The sequence below is a fragment of the Danio rerio genome, chromosome 7, assembly GCF_052040795.2.
Source record: "Danio rerio strain M-AB ecotype USA chromosome 7, GRCz13ab, whole genome shotgun sequence".
Taxonomy (NCBI): domain Eukaryota; kingdom Metazoa; phylum Chordata; class Actinopteri; order Cypriniformes; family Danionidae; genus Danio; species Danio rerio.
This window is the reverse complement of record NC_141027.1, coordinates 80,152,042-80,168,694: the sequence shown is the minus strand read 5'-3', so window position 1 is coordinate 80,168,694 and position 16,653 is coordinate 80,152,042. Positions and strand designations below refer to the sequence as shown.

The following is a 16,653-nucleotide window of genomic DNA, read 5'->3' as shown; positions in this document are numbered from 1 at the left end:
GGTTTATACATTGCCTAAAAATATCCGCGTTTGGTTTGGTCGTGCTTTTATGTTTTTAATATACAGCCTACAGAGACTTTAATAGACACCAATACAAAAATATAGTAAAATGAGATTAAAATGCATCGAATTAAAGTATAAAAACACACTGGAAACCACTGATATAATCATGGCTCAAGTGTTGCAAGCTTTTTTTCTACTTCTTGATTGTTTTTTATATGTGTGAATGTGCATTTTTGCTTGCTGAAGGCGATGATTAATATCTGTATTATTAAAATATCCTTTATTTTATGTTATATGATTATTTTTGGATGTTTATATGGTTTAATATTTGATTCACTGCAACAAAATCAACATAAAAAGGTCTGAAAACTATTTAGTATGATGTCTAAGAGAGCTCAAATTATAAAACACGTGCAAATAGAAAGCAATTACTAAAGAAATGTCAAGTTTAGCACACATCTTCATCATTACTTATTAACAGAACACACATCTGATGTGATTTGAGAGCAGATTAAACACACTTCTCAGTAAAACCACTGAGATTAAACCAGCGGATAAAGCAGCAGCAGATAACAGAGCAGAAGACACAGGAGCAGAGCAGAACTCAGTCATCATTGGGGACGTTGTTCTGCCGTGAACACAGCGCTGTAGAAATCTCCTGAATATATCAAGGTAAGACAGAGCTGTTGTTAGTGTTTGACTGTAAGTCATTAAAGATGAACTGAATGTAACACAGACTAGAATGCAGGAATGTTTTCAGCCGGATGATTCTGACTTGTTGGACTTTTAGCTGCTGTTATGAGCTTTGTGTCTTCTGAAAGCTGCTCAGCATTTATTCAGCGCTCACACTTTACACTCACTCATGTGCTCGTGTGTGTTCACAGATGAACAACACAGAGAGAAACTACTGGGATATACATTATCCATTTAGATGGAAGTTTTCACCTGAAGAGCTGGATTTAAAGATCAGATCCTGCATCTTCACCATCATCGGTGTGTCTGCAGGTCTACCAGCTCTTGTTTGGTCTGTCGGTGAACTGATTGAGCACAGAAGGAATGGACACCGCATTTCAGCCTTCATCATCCTCCTCCTCCTCACTGACTTCACTGAGCTTTACTTGAGTCCCTACATAATCATAAAGGCTTTCTTAGAGGAGTTCCTGGGGTGTTCAGACTGGACATGTTGTTTTGTTCTGTCTTTATCCTTATCTTCAAGAGTCTGCGGTCTCCTCCTGAATCAGCTGGTGGCGCTAGAGGGGATTCTCTCAGTCAGATATCCGCTGTACACTGCTGCTGTTTTCTCCTCACGCTGCTTCATCGTTTTCTACATACTTGCGCTTCTCTGTCTCTTCATCTGTGGACATTTTTGGTTTCATACAAATATGACAGGAACATACGACTTAGTGTTTCCTGTTCCTGCATTAATCGTGTCTGTGAACACGTGGATAATCTCTTGTGGAGCTTTATGTTCTGCTGAGCGTCGCTCTCACACATCCAGGAAAGCAGATCCTCATATTCTGGTGATTTTCATCATCACTCTGCTGGTGCTTTATGTGTATCTGACTGCATTAGTCTTTGATTGGTATATTTCATATGCAACTATGCTCAAAGTTGTTTATAATTTTTCTTCCTTCCTGATGAGTGTGAGACTGATCTCAGACCCTCTCCTGTGTGTGCTGGTCTGCAGGCAGAATCCCAGTGTTTAAACAACAGGGGCCTCATGTACGAAGACTTGCGTTGAATTAATACTGAAAACATTACGTGCACACAAAGCTGAGTAAAAATTCAGATGTATGAAACATATTCTCTTTGTAGATCCGACTTAGTGTGAAACTGAGCGCACGTGCACGAGCACAAAACTCCTCCCTGCCTCCTCCCCCATATCAATATGCTAATGACTCCACTGTGGCAAAACCAAAGGAAAAAGCAACAGCAAACCAAGCGGCAAGCTCCCGCTCTCCCTCAGGAAGCCAATACGGAAGTAACTAAAACTGCAATTCATCCGAAATTCAGCTAGTCCTGGCCGCTCCTGGCTCCAAAACAGAGCAAATTTCAATTGAGCCCACTGTTAGAATGGCCAACTTTACCGCAGACAAAAAGGTGTTTACAGCCTGCTACAAAGAAAGATTTTGGTTCATACAGCTAATATTACCCTTCATGACAACTTTGAGGGGGGTGAATTTATTTATAACTCATCCGTTTCCTTTATATTAAGTTATATTAAGTTTGCATAATTAAGGGCGTGGCCACTTGAGTGACAGCTAGGTCTTGTTGGTCGCCGTCACGTCACCTCAGCTGAATCCTGCAGATTAGCCACTGAACTCGGCATATTTATCATATTTCTGTGTTGATTTATGTGGCTTTACACACTCAACTGCCTTTTGGACTTGTTTCCTACACTTATTTGATGGCATGGCATGCTGAGTGCACTTAATTGTGCTCACAAACCATTCACGTGGCCTCCGTTTCCCATGTGAGTAAAGTTATATACTTATATACCATCTCTATACATGTATTTGTTTTATTTAAGATCATTTATCGTTTATATTTAGAGCTGTAATGCACTCCAGAATCTGTCAGATTGATTAGCTGTGGGCTGTAGATCAGTCATCTGAAGTGTTGTCATACAGTGTTATGCTGGATTTCATCAATAGTCTTACATTAACTAACACAGACTATATCTGAAGTGTTTGGAAGTGATTTGCGCTTTCCTCCTGTTGAAAACGTCATAAGAACAATGTTTAGTGGCTCTGTGTATTACAGCAGTGTTTTTAAAAGTCTAAACACTTTATTGATATAGTGTACAACCAAGCAGAAGTGGTCAGAACACAAGCGAGTCGCAGGTGATAAAGTATTAAGCATTTCTCCTAAAGTAAAGTGTGTCTGAACCAGGTCCAAGCTAAATGCTAGCAGGTGTCTGTAGCTCCGCCCACTCTCCGCCTCTTTGCCCTTGTTTGGTATCCCGCCGTGGGTGTGATGACGCGTAAACAAAATGGCGACGGTTGGCCGCGCCTACTTGTGGCTTCTTTTGCGCTCTTCAGAAACCTATGGGTGACGTCACGGACACTACGTCCATATATTTTACAGTCTATGCGGCAAACGCAAGCAAGAAGAGAAACTTTGAACTGAAGGTGAATTGGAGGTGCTGCTTTCGCAGGTAGAGCAGAGAAAAACGGTGTCATTTGCAAGTTTGTCCTCCGGAATTAACAACAAAACAAAATAAATAGAGCGGGAGAGTTTAGCTGACGCAGTTAACACAGTTGGGTCTGAACATCACACTGTGAGTGAATTAAAATGTCTGATGTAAAGGCGTACAACTTTGTAGTGTCTTTTACTAGGCAGGTTAGGGTAATTAGGCAAGTCAAATTACTAGAGTTTTCCGAGAGAAATAACAAAACGGGAGGGTGGCAGGAGATGGGTCTGAAATACCAGCATGATCTCACGAGGAAACATAAGTACGGTACGTTTTGTCAGTTTAGTGGTTAATTCGTACGAATTTAAACGAGTTCAGTCGTACGAAAATGTACTATTTTAATAAGGAGGCGTGGCACGTAACCCCACCCCTAAACCCAACCGTCATTGGGTGATGAGTCGGCCCACACGGAATCTGCACGCGCAGAATTCTGCAGATTTTTAGCCCATCATTAATTCTGTTTATTTACTTGTATTAATGTGTGTAAATCTATATTTATTTTCAGTTTTTAAATGAATAACAGTGATATTATTGACTAATATGAAAGTGTGATTTCAGTTTGCACAGTAATATTTTCTGCCTTTTAGTAGAGATATTATACGAGAGGCTTGCCTTGTTTATAGATTCAAATAAAGGGAATCTAATTGGATGTGCATTTTAAACGTTAATTAAAGTTAAAAAGGTAGTAGTTAGTCAACTAAAAGGTTTTAGTTCTGATACTCCCAAAATAATTCTGCAGAAATTCGCAGATTTTTACCAAAATTCTCAGCAGAAATACCAAAAAACGTCTGCAGATTCCGTCTGGCCCTAGTGATGAGCAAATCGTAATAAATTGTATGAATTACGCCCCATTCACACGTGGCTTCAGCGTCAACGCTTGACTGAAGGCGTGTCTGAAGTTGGGGCTGAAGCGATCGTCATAGAAGCGTCAGCCAATGAAATCCGCTTGTTAAGTGGTGACATTCATTTGAGTGGAGAAATCATTCGTTTATGATCACGTTTTCTTCCTATCACACATTAAAGTTAATCTTATATAAAGTCATAGTGTACACAACAATCTCTGGGCATGCTGCATAACAAATACAAAAAATTTAACAATTTATAAATAAATTAATCACTTTCTGGCCATCGGATATTAGGCATGGACATATATACTGCGATCTAGATTTTCGAAAGCCTTAAATCGCTTTGTAAACGTTTATTATTAGCATTTCATGAGTCTTCCCATTCAGTTGAAAGCCGATTCGCGTGATGTCACACTTAACAAGCGGATTCAGTCAGCAATAGGCCACTGTCTAGCTGGTGTTTTTGCATACAGCGATCTGATTGGCTGACGCTTCCATCGGAGCTTCAAAAGTTGAGCTTCTGCAGCGAGCAACTCCTCTGAAGCAGCGCCGACGGATCCACAATGCAGTTCGGCAACACCTGACATCACCCATTCAAAAGCTGCGTCCCAAATGGCACACTATACACTATGCACTCATGCACTATGTACTTATGCACTTACACACTCAACAGGAAAGTATATGTATGTAGTGTTGTCCCAAATGGCACACTAATGTTTTTTTACTAAGCGGAAATTCAAACCGTTTCCCTGATGACGTTTGACTATTGCCAAATCAGTGAAATAAACGACTGAATTATCAAGTAATACCTGCCATGAGTATTGCCGCATTTACCATCGGGAGGCGCTATAATCACTCTCGTAGGAGAATTTTGCTTTCACCATCCAAAATAAATAAAGTTATTCAACATGTGCGTCCGATCGCTCCGCCCCTTCTGCTACGTAAGCAAACCTGCGGTCGTTGAGTGCGTGAAGTGTCCATCATTACACACTTCATTTTAGCGGCTGAATGAGTGCATCATCCGGGTAATTAAAGTGCACTTATTATTTTGAGAGTTTTCAATGTGAACACACTACTTACACTATTTATACTACAAAATGGCGTAAAATAGTGCATAGGTATGCGATTTGGGACGCAGCTAAAGTGAATAGGAAGCATTGATGCTGACGCCCCGCATGAATGGGGCGTTAGTTTGTACGAATTTGTATGAATTAGCCACTAAATCCAAAAGTTATGAATTGGCTTGGGATTGTGTTTGAAATACGGGTGACTACCGGGATAAACAGGAGTGTTGGCAGGTATGGTGAATGCTTGTAAAGATTTTGGATCTTCTTTTGGACACTTTTAATGCTTCAGTTTGCTGCAGGTTGTCTTGAGGTAGTTTATTATGATGTGATTTACTTTCTATGATTGGACAGGAATCACATATTTAAAAAATAAAGTAGAGACAGCAGGATGAAGGACAGTAGTGAAGTACAAGTACTAATATACTAAAAATGTACTCAAGGCAAAGTAAAAGTCCACATTTATTAAACGACTTAATAAATGACATTTTCTGAGAAAAAAAAACTACTCAATTACTGTGATTTGATTATTAGTAACTTGTTATTTTACACCACTGATCATTTGCATGTACTTGTCATGTTCACCAGCGAACAACCACCAGATGTCGCTGGTAAACACACACACACTTAGAACTACACTTTTCCTGGACTACAACTTCATACATGCTCTTCGCCCACACACCTGCTTTCTCATTTCAAGAGTTCACACTTAGCTGATGATTGATTATAAGCAAGTTTGGCATGCTGTCCCGGGAGAGAGCCCTGAGCTCGAAGGTTCTTGAGCCCTGGGCTCCCTCCCGTTTGGAGGAAGAGAGGGGAGCCTCGAGCTCAGGTAGATCTCGACAACTCCCCTTTTTATAATAGCTAAAGATTAAGATTGAAAGCTATTAAAAGATATGCTGCATTATTAGATTACCTGTATTGAAATTTAGATTTAATGATTAACTTGTTGTACATGTTTTTGGAATGTGGGAGGAAACCGAAGAACCCGGGGAAAACCCACGCAAGCACGGGAAGAACATGCAAACTACACACAGAAACGACCACCGGCCTGTTAAGGAACTAGAACCAGTGACGTTCTTGCTGTGAGGCGACAGTGCTAGTCACTGAGCCACCGTGCCGCCCTATGGAGGGAAAGGTGAAAAGGTAGGGGTGGAAGGGGGGATTCTTCAAATCGAAGATGACTGTAGTGAGAAAACCCTGGCTCTTTATAGTGGTTAGGAATGGCCTGATTGGTGGATCAAGCATGCTAATGCAGAACCAGCCGTGTTCAATCATAATCACGTGCTCCTCTCGAAATTAGTTTATGAATAAATTTCACTTAGCTTGATTTACATTCACACCTGAGGACTTTCAGAGACTGATTAACACACATTATTTAAGCCACACATTCACTCCTTCAGTTGGCCGAGTCTTGTTATCTGTCACAGTGACATTACAATGTGGTTTCTTTGTCTGCCTTTGCCATGTTTTTGATTCTTTGCCTTGTTTATTTATTTAATGCTGTTTGCTGCCTGCCTCTGACTAACTGCCTGTTGTTTTGACTTTGACTCTGGATTGCCCTCATACATCTGTTTGTAGTGGTGGGCAAAGCGAGGCTTCGTGAAACACTGAAACTATCGAAGCAAATATGTCGAAGCTTTGAAACGTTTCGAAACACCACTCTATGGTGACACCTAGTGGTCATTTTATTTGTATTTCACTGAAACAGCTTTAGCAAAGAACAGTTGAGCAAATTAGGGTATGAAATCCCACTTTGTAGCCTTGAATCGGCAAATGGTTTAGTTTAGCGGTTAGAGTTCATGACCGCCATGTGGGAATAATGGGTTCGAATCCAGACTGAAACAGTTATTTTGAAATGCTTTAACACCAGTTGGTAATGCTTTGTTATTGTGTCGTTTTGTTTCAACATTGCTCTGACATACGAATAAACACCTTGTAAATAAATTTGTATTGTTTTGTTCATAAAACAGGGTTGTTGCTAGATCAGAAGTTGTGGCCAGAAGTTAACAATAATTACTTATATTATTAATTAAATTTCCCATTGTATTTTATTAACGTCTATCCAAAGCCTAAACCCATCACAGTACTGTAAAAATATGAATTATTGTTTTACAGTGTTACAAAAATGATGCTAAATTGATGGCATATCCGCAGCTGTATCCTATCTAGACTACACCATAAAACAGTAACATGGTTAAAATACATAAAATCATGATTTTGGAGTATTTGGACTAGTCGGGATTCGAACCCAAAACAAATTTGAAACACAGTACTGTAGTGCGCATGCACGGTCCACTAAGCCATACAAGACACAGTTGACAATTTGATCATGACAGTCAAATGCAGATTCTGCGGGTCTTGAAACGCCTCTGAAATGATCAATGCTTTGAATCGCTTTAGTCACGTGACCAAGTGTTTCGAAACACTTTAGTCACGTGACCTGGGTGTTTCGGATCATGCTTCGGTGCAGTGTTTCGAAACACTTGCGCTTCGGGATCTCGACACTGTGTCGAAACGTCAGTTTCACGTCAGCCATCCTTACCTGTTTGCCGGTATCGACCACTGCTTGCCTGACAATTCTAATAAACCTGCACGTGGATCCAAACTTCTGTTGTTGGTGTCACTCCCTGTCGCTACAGTACTTCAGATCAAGTTTTATATACAAATAAACACTTCTTTAGTTACTTTCAGTGAACTTAAAAGGGCCAAAGCTGTACACGTGCACTTCTGTAAGGTGCACTTTAGATACTAATATGTAGATTTATGTTCTCAGTATGAACAAATGGATATAAATGTGTTGACCGTGAACACTTTTACATGTTTACTTCTCCGTGTGCATGTAAGAGAAGCAGGAAAATTAAATGCACGAAATTCAGACTCGACGCTTTACTGGGGAAAACATTTAGATAAGCTGCAGATGTGAAGCTGATGACTGATAACATTAACACGCGAGATGTGTTGCAATGCATGCAAGGATTTTTATATTATATAAAATACAATTGTTTTATATTGTTTTTATTAGTTTAATGACTATGTCAGAAGTTAACAGGGTATTAGAGGCTCATAAAAATATCATTTGCATGTAATGTACAAAAATAAAAACACCTTTGTGTTATAAACTCGAGTGTTTAATATATTCCTAAAGTTTCTCAGTAAAACCACAGTCAGAGACGAGATTAAACCAGCGGATAAAGCAGCAGCAGATAACAGAGCAGAAGACACAGGAGCAGAGCAGAACTCAGTCATCATTGGGGACGTTGTTCTGCCGTGAACACAGCGCTGTAGAAATCTCCTGAATATATCAAGGTAAGACAGAGCTGTTGTTAGTGTTTGACTGTAAGTCATTAAAGATGAACTGAATGTAACACAGACTAGAATGCAGGAATGTTTTCAGCCGGATGATTCTGACTTGTTGGACTTTTAGCTGCTGTTATGAGCTTTGTGTCTTCTGAAAGCTGCTCAGCATTTATTCAGCGCTCACACTTTACACTCACTCATGCGCTCGTGTGTGTTCACAGATGAACAACACAGACTATGGGTATACAAATGATCCATTTCAATTGAAGATTACTCCTGAAGAGCTGGAGTTTTCAATCAGATCCTCCATCTTCATGATCATCGGTGCGTCTGCAGGTCTACCAGCTCTTGTTTGGGCTGTCGGTGAACTGATTGAGCACATAAGGAATGGACACCGTATTTCAGTCTTCATCATCCTCCTCCTCCTCACTGACTTCACTGAGCTTTTCTTGAGTCCCTGCATACTGATCAAAGATCTCTTTAATGAGTACCCATGGTGTATGGATAGGTCTTGTTTTTTTTTCGGTCTTTATGGTGGTCTTCAAGAGTCTGCGGTGTCCTCCTGAATCAGCTGGTGGCGCTAGAGGGGATTCTCTCAGTCAGATATCCGCTGTACACTGCTGCTGTTTTCTCCTCACGCTGGTTCAGACTCTTCTACACACTTGCGCTTCTCTGTATCATCATCTGTGGATTTTATTGGTTTTATTCAATGATGTTCAGAACATATGTCTATGTATTTCCTGTTCCTGCGTTCATCTTGTCTGTGATCACGTGGATAATCTCGTGTGGAGCTTTATGTTCAGCTGAGCGTCGCTCTCACACATCCAGGAAAGCAGATCCTCATATTGTGGTGATTTTGATCATCACTCTGCTGGTGCTTTATGTGTATCTGACTGTGTTTGTCTTAGATGGGAACTTTTTATATTCAGATGTGCTCAAAATTGTTTTGAATTCTTCAGGGGCCCTGATGAGTGTGAGGCTGATCTCAGACCCTCTGCTGTGTGTGCTGGTCTGCAGGCAGAATCTCAGAGTCTAAACATCAGATCAGTGAAGTCAGAGTTATCAGCCCCCCTGTTTATTATTAATCCCCAATTTCTGTTTATCAGAGAGCAGATTTCTCCAGCACATTTCTAATCATAACAGTGTTAATAACTCACCTCTAATAACTGATTTATTTTCTCTGTCATGATGACAGTAAATAATATTAGACTAGATATTCTTCAAGACACTTCTATACAGCTTAAAGTCACATTTAAAGGCTTCACTAGGGTAATTAGGGTAACTAGGCAGGTTAGGGTAATTAGGCAAGTTATTGTATGATGATGGTTTGTTCTGGAGACTATCGGAAATATATATATGGCTTAAATGGGTTTATAATTAGCTTCATAACTTGTCCTTAAAATGGTGTTTAAGTGTGCTTTCACATGTGTAGTTCGCTTCATTTGGTCTGGATCAAGGGTAATAAATGATCATTGTTGCATTTTCTGCCGTCTTTGGGTCGTTTTTACACCACACTGCTGGATTTGGTCCGAACCAGTTGAAATGAACCAAAATGCAGTCATGTGACAAAACCCACATCTCTCATTGGCCAGATGTTGTTGAATATATTTCCTAAACTGCTTATTGATTGGTCAGAATTCATGTGCGGGAAAATGCCAATGAACTCCCGCAAGTAAACAAAACCGGCAGACACAACATGTGGTTTACTCTGGAGGGGCGACTGCGCTGCTGATTGTACAGTTTGTCTAAAGCAGATACATTTCCAGAATGAAGCGCGGCCGCGGCTGGAAAACAGTGTTTATTGTGTCGCTCGTCACTTCAGGAGGAGGCGTGAATTAATTCAGCTAAACTGCGACATGCTCATCTTGTGGAAATATTACCAACAATCCATCAGGTGATGTTTACCCCCCCCCCCCTCTCTCTCTCTCTCTCTCTCTCTCTCGCTGTTGGTAAAGCATGTCAACAAATATTTTTCCTCCATATCCCATAATGCACAGCGCATCGGCCTACGGCAGCTGGATTAGTCCAAAAGGTACAGTACTGTTTGCGGTTGGACCTGTTTTAGTACGGATCATATTCTCACCACAAACGAACCGCTCCAGGGTTCGTTTGAAAGCGTACCGAGAGCACCTCTTCAAGCAGGTCTCGGTACTCTTATTTGGTCCGCTTTTGGTGCGCACTCGAGTACGATTGCTGCATTCACACCTGCCCAAACCAACCGCACCAAAAGGGGAAACAAACTCCAGTGCGAATCAATCGAACTAAATAAGGCAGGTGTGAAAGCACCCTAAAAAACTAAAAATGTCTTTTATTCTAGCTGTAATAGGGTTTTTGATCTACTTTTGGTTGAATTTTCAGAAATAAAGGTGCAGAGGCTGTACACTTCTGTAAATACACTTTAGGTTATTTTCTTTTAAGTGACCAATATGAGCCTGTAGATATAAATGTGTGCCTTTTGAAAAGGTTTGAAGGTAAGATGATGTGTTCATGTAAGAAAAACACGTAATTCATCATATCAGACTTTTCCGTTTTGCTGAGGAAAACATTTAGATAAGCTGCAGATGTGAGTAAAGCTGATGTCTGATTAAAATCAGTGAGTGAGATATGTTGCAACACAAGCGAAATCAACATATAACACTTCATTAAGAAGAATTCGAATAAAATGAATAAAACACCTGCTCAATGAAAATCAAATGATTCACTTCATTAATAAATCTGACATAACTTGATCAGAAATCTAAAAATAGGAGACAAAGATTGAGCCATCAAAAGAAAGTAGTGCTGTGTCTTAAGGGTCGCAAGTCATTAGTCATTTTTTACTCTCAATGTAATAGCGCCAATGTGGTCCAGTGGTAAGCACATTGCATATCAATGTCACAGACCTGTGATCGAATCTCCCATGAAAAATCAGGGTTTTTTTTCGATTTTATTGTTAAGACATAAAATACTGTTAGGGCTGTTGAACATTTGAATTTCTAAAGCAGCAGTTTTCTTGAAAAAGACGTGATAGTGCCATTAGTAACTGAATTGGAATCAGTCGTGAACTGAGGTGGGCCGGTCTGGCTTGAAACTCCAGGGCTGAAAATGAGTACCACTCCGGCCCTGGCCTACAGAGACTTTAATAGACACCAATAAATAAAATATAGTAAAATGAGATTAAAATGATGTTAATGCATCGAATTAAAGTATAAAAACACACTGGAAACCACTGATATAATCATGGCTCAAGTGTTGCAAGCTTTTTTTCTACTTCTTGATTGTTTTTTATATGTGTGAATGTGCATTTTTGCTTGCTGAAGGCGATGATTAATATCTGTATCATTAAAATATCCTTTATTTTATGTTAGATGATTATTTTTGGATGTTTATATGGTTTAATATTTGATTCACTGCAAAAAAAATCTAAATAAAAAGGTCTGAAAACTATTTAGTATGATGTCTAAGAGAGCTCAAATTATGAAACACCTGCAAATAGAAAGCAACTGAAATGTCAAGTTTAGCACACATCTTCATCATTACTTATTAACAGAACACACATCTGATGTGATTTGAGAACAGTTTAAACACACTTCTCAGTAAAACCACTGAGATTAAACCAGCGGATAAAGCAGCAGCAGATAACAGAGCAGGAGACACAGGAGCAGAGCAGAACTCAGTCATCATTGGGGACGTTGTTCTGCCGTGAACACAGCGCTGTAGAAATCTCCTGAATATATCAAGGTAAGACAGAGCTGTTGTTAGTGTTTGACTGTAAGTCATTAAAGATGAACTGAATGTAACACAGACTAGAATGCAGGAATGTTTTCAGCCGGATGATTCTGACTTGTTGGACTTTTAGCTGCTGTTATGAGCTTTGTGTCTTCTGAAAGCTGCTCAGCATTTATTCAGCGCTCACACTTTACACCCACTCATGTGCTCGCGTGTGTTCACAGATGGACAACACAGAGACATACTGGCAAATGGATTACCCACTTAGATGGAAGTTGATACCTGAAGAGCTGGATTTTAAGATCAGATCCTTCATCTTCAGCATCATTGGTGCGTCTGCAGGTCTACCAGCTCTTGTTTGGTCTGTCGGTGAACTGATTGAGCACAGAAGGAATGGACACCATATTTCAGCCTTCATCATCCTCCTCCTCCTCACTGACTTTACTGAGCTTTACTTGAGTCCCTACATACTGATCAAAGATCTCTTAAATGAGCTCTATATGTCTACAGATTTGACAAGTCTGGTTTTTCAGTCTTTATGGTGGTCTTCAACAGACTGTGGTCTCCTCTTGAATCAGCTGGTGGCGCTAGAGGGGATTCTCTCAGTCAGATATCCGCTGTACACTGCTGCTGTTTTCTCCTCACGCTGCTTCAGACTCTTCTTCATGCTTGCTTTCCTCTGTATCACTATCTGTCGGGTTTATTTTCAAACTGACATCACTGTGTTGTCTTGTATTATTGCATTCCTCGTGTTGGTTGTAGTACATCGGATAATTCTGGTAATATACTGTAGACCTTCCTGCTCTGCTGATCCTCACTCTCACACGTCCAGGAAACATGACCCTCACATTTTGGTTATTTTCATATTCAATCTGCTGGTGTTTTATCCGCCTATTGTACTTAGATTATTGCATCTTGATAGACATAATCTTTTTCATAGTCCTTTGTTTGTGAGGTTGAGGCTGATCTCAGACCCTCTCCTGTGTGTGCTGGTCTGCAGGCAGAATCTCAGAGTTGAAACACCGCAAAACCCAGAAGAAACCAGAGTAGATCCAAGATGATCTGGTGTGACAGCAACACTCAGTCCAATGAAATGTTAAAAAACTATGATTTTCTGATTAATATTACACACATGAAACTGTTTTGTTGTTTCACAGACATTTAAATCTGTATATATACACTATTATTTATATCTGTCTGTGTATTATGTGATCATAATAAAGTGAGTATTACATTCCTATTCATGTTGTTGTTATGTTGGTTTGAGTCTCGGTTGGATCAGTTGGTGTTTTTGTGTGGAGTTGGCATGTTCTCCCTGTGTTGGCGTGGGTTTCCTCCGGGTACTAGGGTTTCAGTTCAAACACATGTGCTATAGGGGAATTGGGTAGGCTAAATTAGCCGTAGTGTATGAGTGTGAATAATAGGGGTGGAACGATACACTCAGCTCACGATACGATGTGTATCACGATATAACGTTCACGATTCGATATGTATCACGATATTTCAAGAGTTCACACTTAGCTGATGATTGATTATAAGCAAGTTTGGCATGCTGTCCCGGGAGAGAGCCCTGAGCTCGAAGGTTCTTGAGCCCTGGGCTCCCTCCCGTTTGGAGGAAGAGAGGGGAGCCTCGAGCTCAGGTAGATCTCGACAACTCCCCTTTTTATAATAGCTAAAGATTAAGATTGAAGGCTATTAAAAGATATGCTGCATTATTAGATTACCTGTATTGAAATTTAGATTTAACGATTAACTTGTTGTACATGTTTTTGAAATGTGGGAGGAAACCGGAGAACCCGGGGAAAACCCACGCAAGCACGGGAAGAACATGCAAACTACACACAGAAACGACCACCGGCCTGTTAAGGAACTAGAACCGGTGACGTTCTTGCTGTGAGGCGACAGTGCTAGTCACTGAGCCACCGTGCTGCCCTATGGAGGGAAAGGTGAAAAGGTAGGGGTGGAAGGGGGGATTCTTCAAATCGAAGATGACTGTAGTGAGAAAACCCTGGCTCTTTATAGTGGTTAGGAATGGCCTGATTGGTGGATCAAGCATGCTAATGCATGACCAGCCGTGTTCAATCATAATCACGTGCTCCTCTCGAAATTAGTTTATGAATAAACTTCACTTCAAGAGTTCACACTTAGCTGATGATTGATTATAAGCAAGTTTGGCATGCTGTCCCGGGAGAGAGCCCTGAGCTCGAAGGTTCTTGAGCCCTGGGCTCCCTCCCGTTTGGAGGAAGAGAGGGGAGCCTCGAGCTCAGGTAGATCTCGACAACTCCCCAAAATGCTCCGCTCGGGACAGCAGCCGCGTATTTGAAGAACCCCCCAAAAGGCACAGGAGATTAATGCCATATCCGGCTGCTGAAAAGTGATACAGAAATAGCTTGGAGGAGCAACAGAGACTGGTGTGGGTGTAAAAATTAACTGAAGGTGCTTATGTATGACTATGTGTGCCCCCGGGTCCTGTTAATTGTAAGGACCAGCGGGAGAGTGAGTGGGGTAAGTGTAAAGGTTTAAAACATATGTGGTGAATTTCGTAAAGGTTTAGTATAGTAGTGATGGAAAATGAAGCTGTAAGGTTCTGCGGAGCTGTAGCTGCAGATGAGAAGCGGTTAACTGATTAACCGCTTTGGCAGTCCAATGGGGAGTGTGTCAGTAATGGTATGGATAAATAGTGGTGTGCATGAGCTCCGGTGGAGCGACACTGCTGCAGCAGTGGTGCAGGGGGGATGAAGCTCGGCTGAGCGTCTCTGCGACTGCAGAGGTGCGATGGTAGTCAGTACTAAGGGGAAGAATACGCTTCTGCAGCAGCGTTTTAACTGCTTTAGCAGTGCTGGGAGTGACAGAAGTGGTATAAGTGTAATGGAAGTGTGCATGAGCTCCAGCAGAGCGTCACTGCTGCAGCAGTGGTGCAGGGGATGTAAATGATGCTCGGCTGAGCGTCTCTGCTGCTGCAGAGGTGCAATGGAAGTCAGTATTTGTAAGGGAAATACGCCTCCGCAGGGACGTTTAACTGCTTTAGCAGTGCTGGAGAGTGTATCAGTATTGGGTTGCTAAATGAAGTGTATATGCGCTCGCTGAGCGTCACTGCTGCGGCAGTGATGTGGAGGGGAGTGATGCTCGGCTGAGCGTCTCTGCGACTGCAGAGGTGCGGTGGTAGTCAGTCCTAAGGGGAAGAATACGCTTCTGCAGCAGCGTTTTAACTGCTTTAGCAGTGCTGGGAGTGACAGAAGTGGTATAAGTGTAATGGAAGTGTGCATGAGCTCCAGCAGAGCGTCACTGCTGCAGCAGTGGTGCAGGGGATGTAAATGATGCTCGGCTGAGCGTCTCTGCTGCTGCAGAGGTGCAATGGAAGTCAGTATTTGTAAGGGAAATACGCCTCCGCAGGGACGTTTAACTGCTTTAGCAGTGCTGGAGAGTGTATCAGTATTGGGTTGCTAAATGAAAGTGTATATGCGCTCGCTGAGCGTCACTGCTGCGGCAGTGATGTGGAGGGGAGTGATGCTCGGCTGAGCGTCTCTGCGACTGCAGAGGTGCGGTGGTAGTCAGTCCTAAGGGGAAGAATACGCTTCTGCAGCAGCGTTTTAACTGCTTTAGCAGTGCTGGGAGTGACAGAAGTGGTATAAGTGTGATGGAAGTGTGCATGAGCTCCAGCAGAGCGTCACTGCTGCAGCAGTGGTGCAGGGGATGTAAATGATGCTCGGCTGAGCGTCTCTGCTGCTGCAGAGGTGCAATGGAAGTCAGTATCTGGAAGGTAAATACGCCTCCGCAGAGACGTTTAACTGCTTTGGCAGTGCTGGAGAGTGTATCAGTAGTGGATTGCTAAGTGGAAGTGTATATGCGCTCGCTAAGCGTCACTACTGCGGCAGTGATGTAGAGGGGAGTGATGCTCGGCTGAGCGTCTCTGCGGCTGCAGAGGTGCGGTGAAAGTCAGTTTCTAAAGGGAAGTGCGCTTTGGAGAGCTGATTAACAGCGGTGTAGCAGATAGGAATCGGGCACAGTAGAGCAACTCTGTGGCTGCAGGGGTGCATAGGTATTCAGAGTCTGGTGCATTATATGTGTGAAAGCAATACATGTTCCCGCTAAGCCTTTACAGCTGTATTATAGCGGGGAGTGTGGTGATGGAAAATAAATTGATACTACAATGCAATGTAATTGAGTGGAGCTGCTGTAAAGGTGTGATGGTGGTCAGTATGTAAGCAATACGAGTTCCCGCTAAGCCTTTATGGCTATATTGTTGCGGGGAGTGTGGTGATGGAAAATAAATTGATGCTACAATGCAATGTAATTAAGTGGAGCTGCTGTAGAGGTGTAATTGTAGTCAGTATGGAAGCAATACGAGTTCCCGCTACGCCTTTACGGCTGTATTATTGCGGCGAAGTGTGATAATGGTAAATTTTTTATTTTTTTTTTTTTTTTTTGAAAAGTGTACATGTGAGCTCTTAAAGAGCTTCACTGCTGTGGCAGTGGGAGCTTGGGGCTACCCCTGTGGGAGTCCGAGCTGCGGAGAATGAGTGCAAGTGAAATTGAAAAA

The 16,653-nt window shown here is 41.7% G+C and overlaps 2 long non-coding RNA genes across 2 annotated transcripts; both read left to right on the top strand.

The window, feature by feature from the left end:
* Positions 1-1,274: 1,274 nt before the first annotated feature.
* On the top strand, positions 1,275-9,885 carry LOC137496247 (uncharacterized). Its single transcript, XR_015496624.1, has 3 exons — positions 1,275-2,476; positions 8,254-8,414; positions 8,627-9,885. It is a non-coding gene; the product is annotated as an uncharacterized LOC137496247 (long non-coding RNA).
* A 153-nt stretch (positions 9,886-10,038) lies between these two features.
* Positions 10,039-13,353, top strand: LOC108190819 (uncharacterized). The gene is made up of 3 exons (XR_015496636.1): positions 10,039-10,299; positions 11,964-12,125; positions 12,338-13,353. It is a non-coding gene; the product is annotated as an uncharacterized LOC108190819 (long non-coding RNA).
* The last annotated feature ends 3,300 nt before the right edge of the window (positions 13,354-16,653 follow it).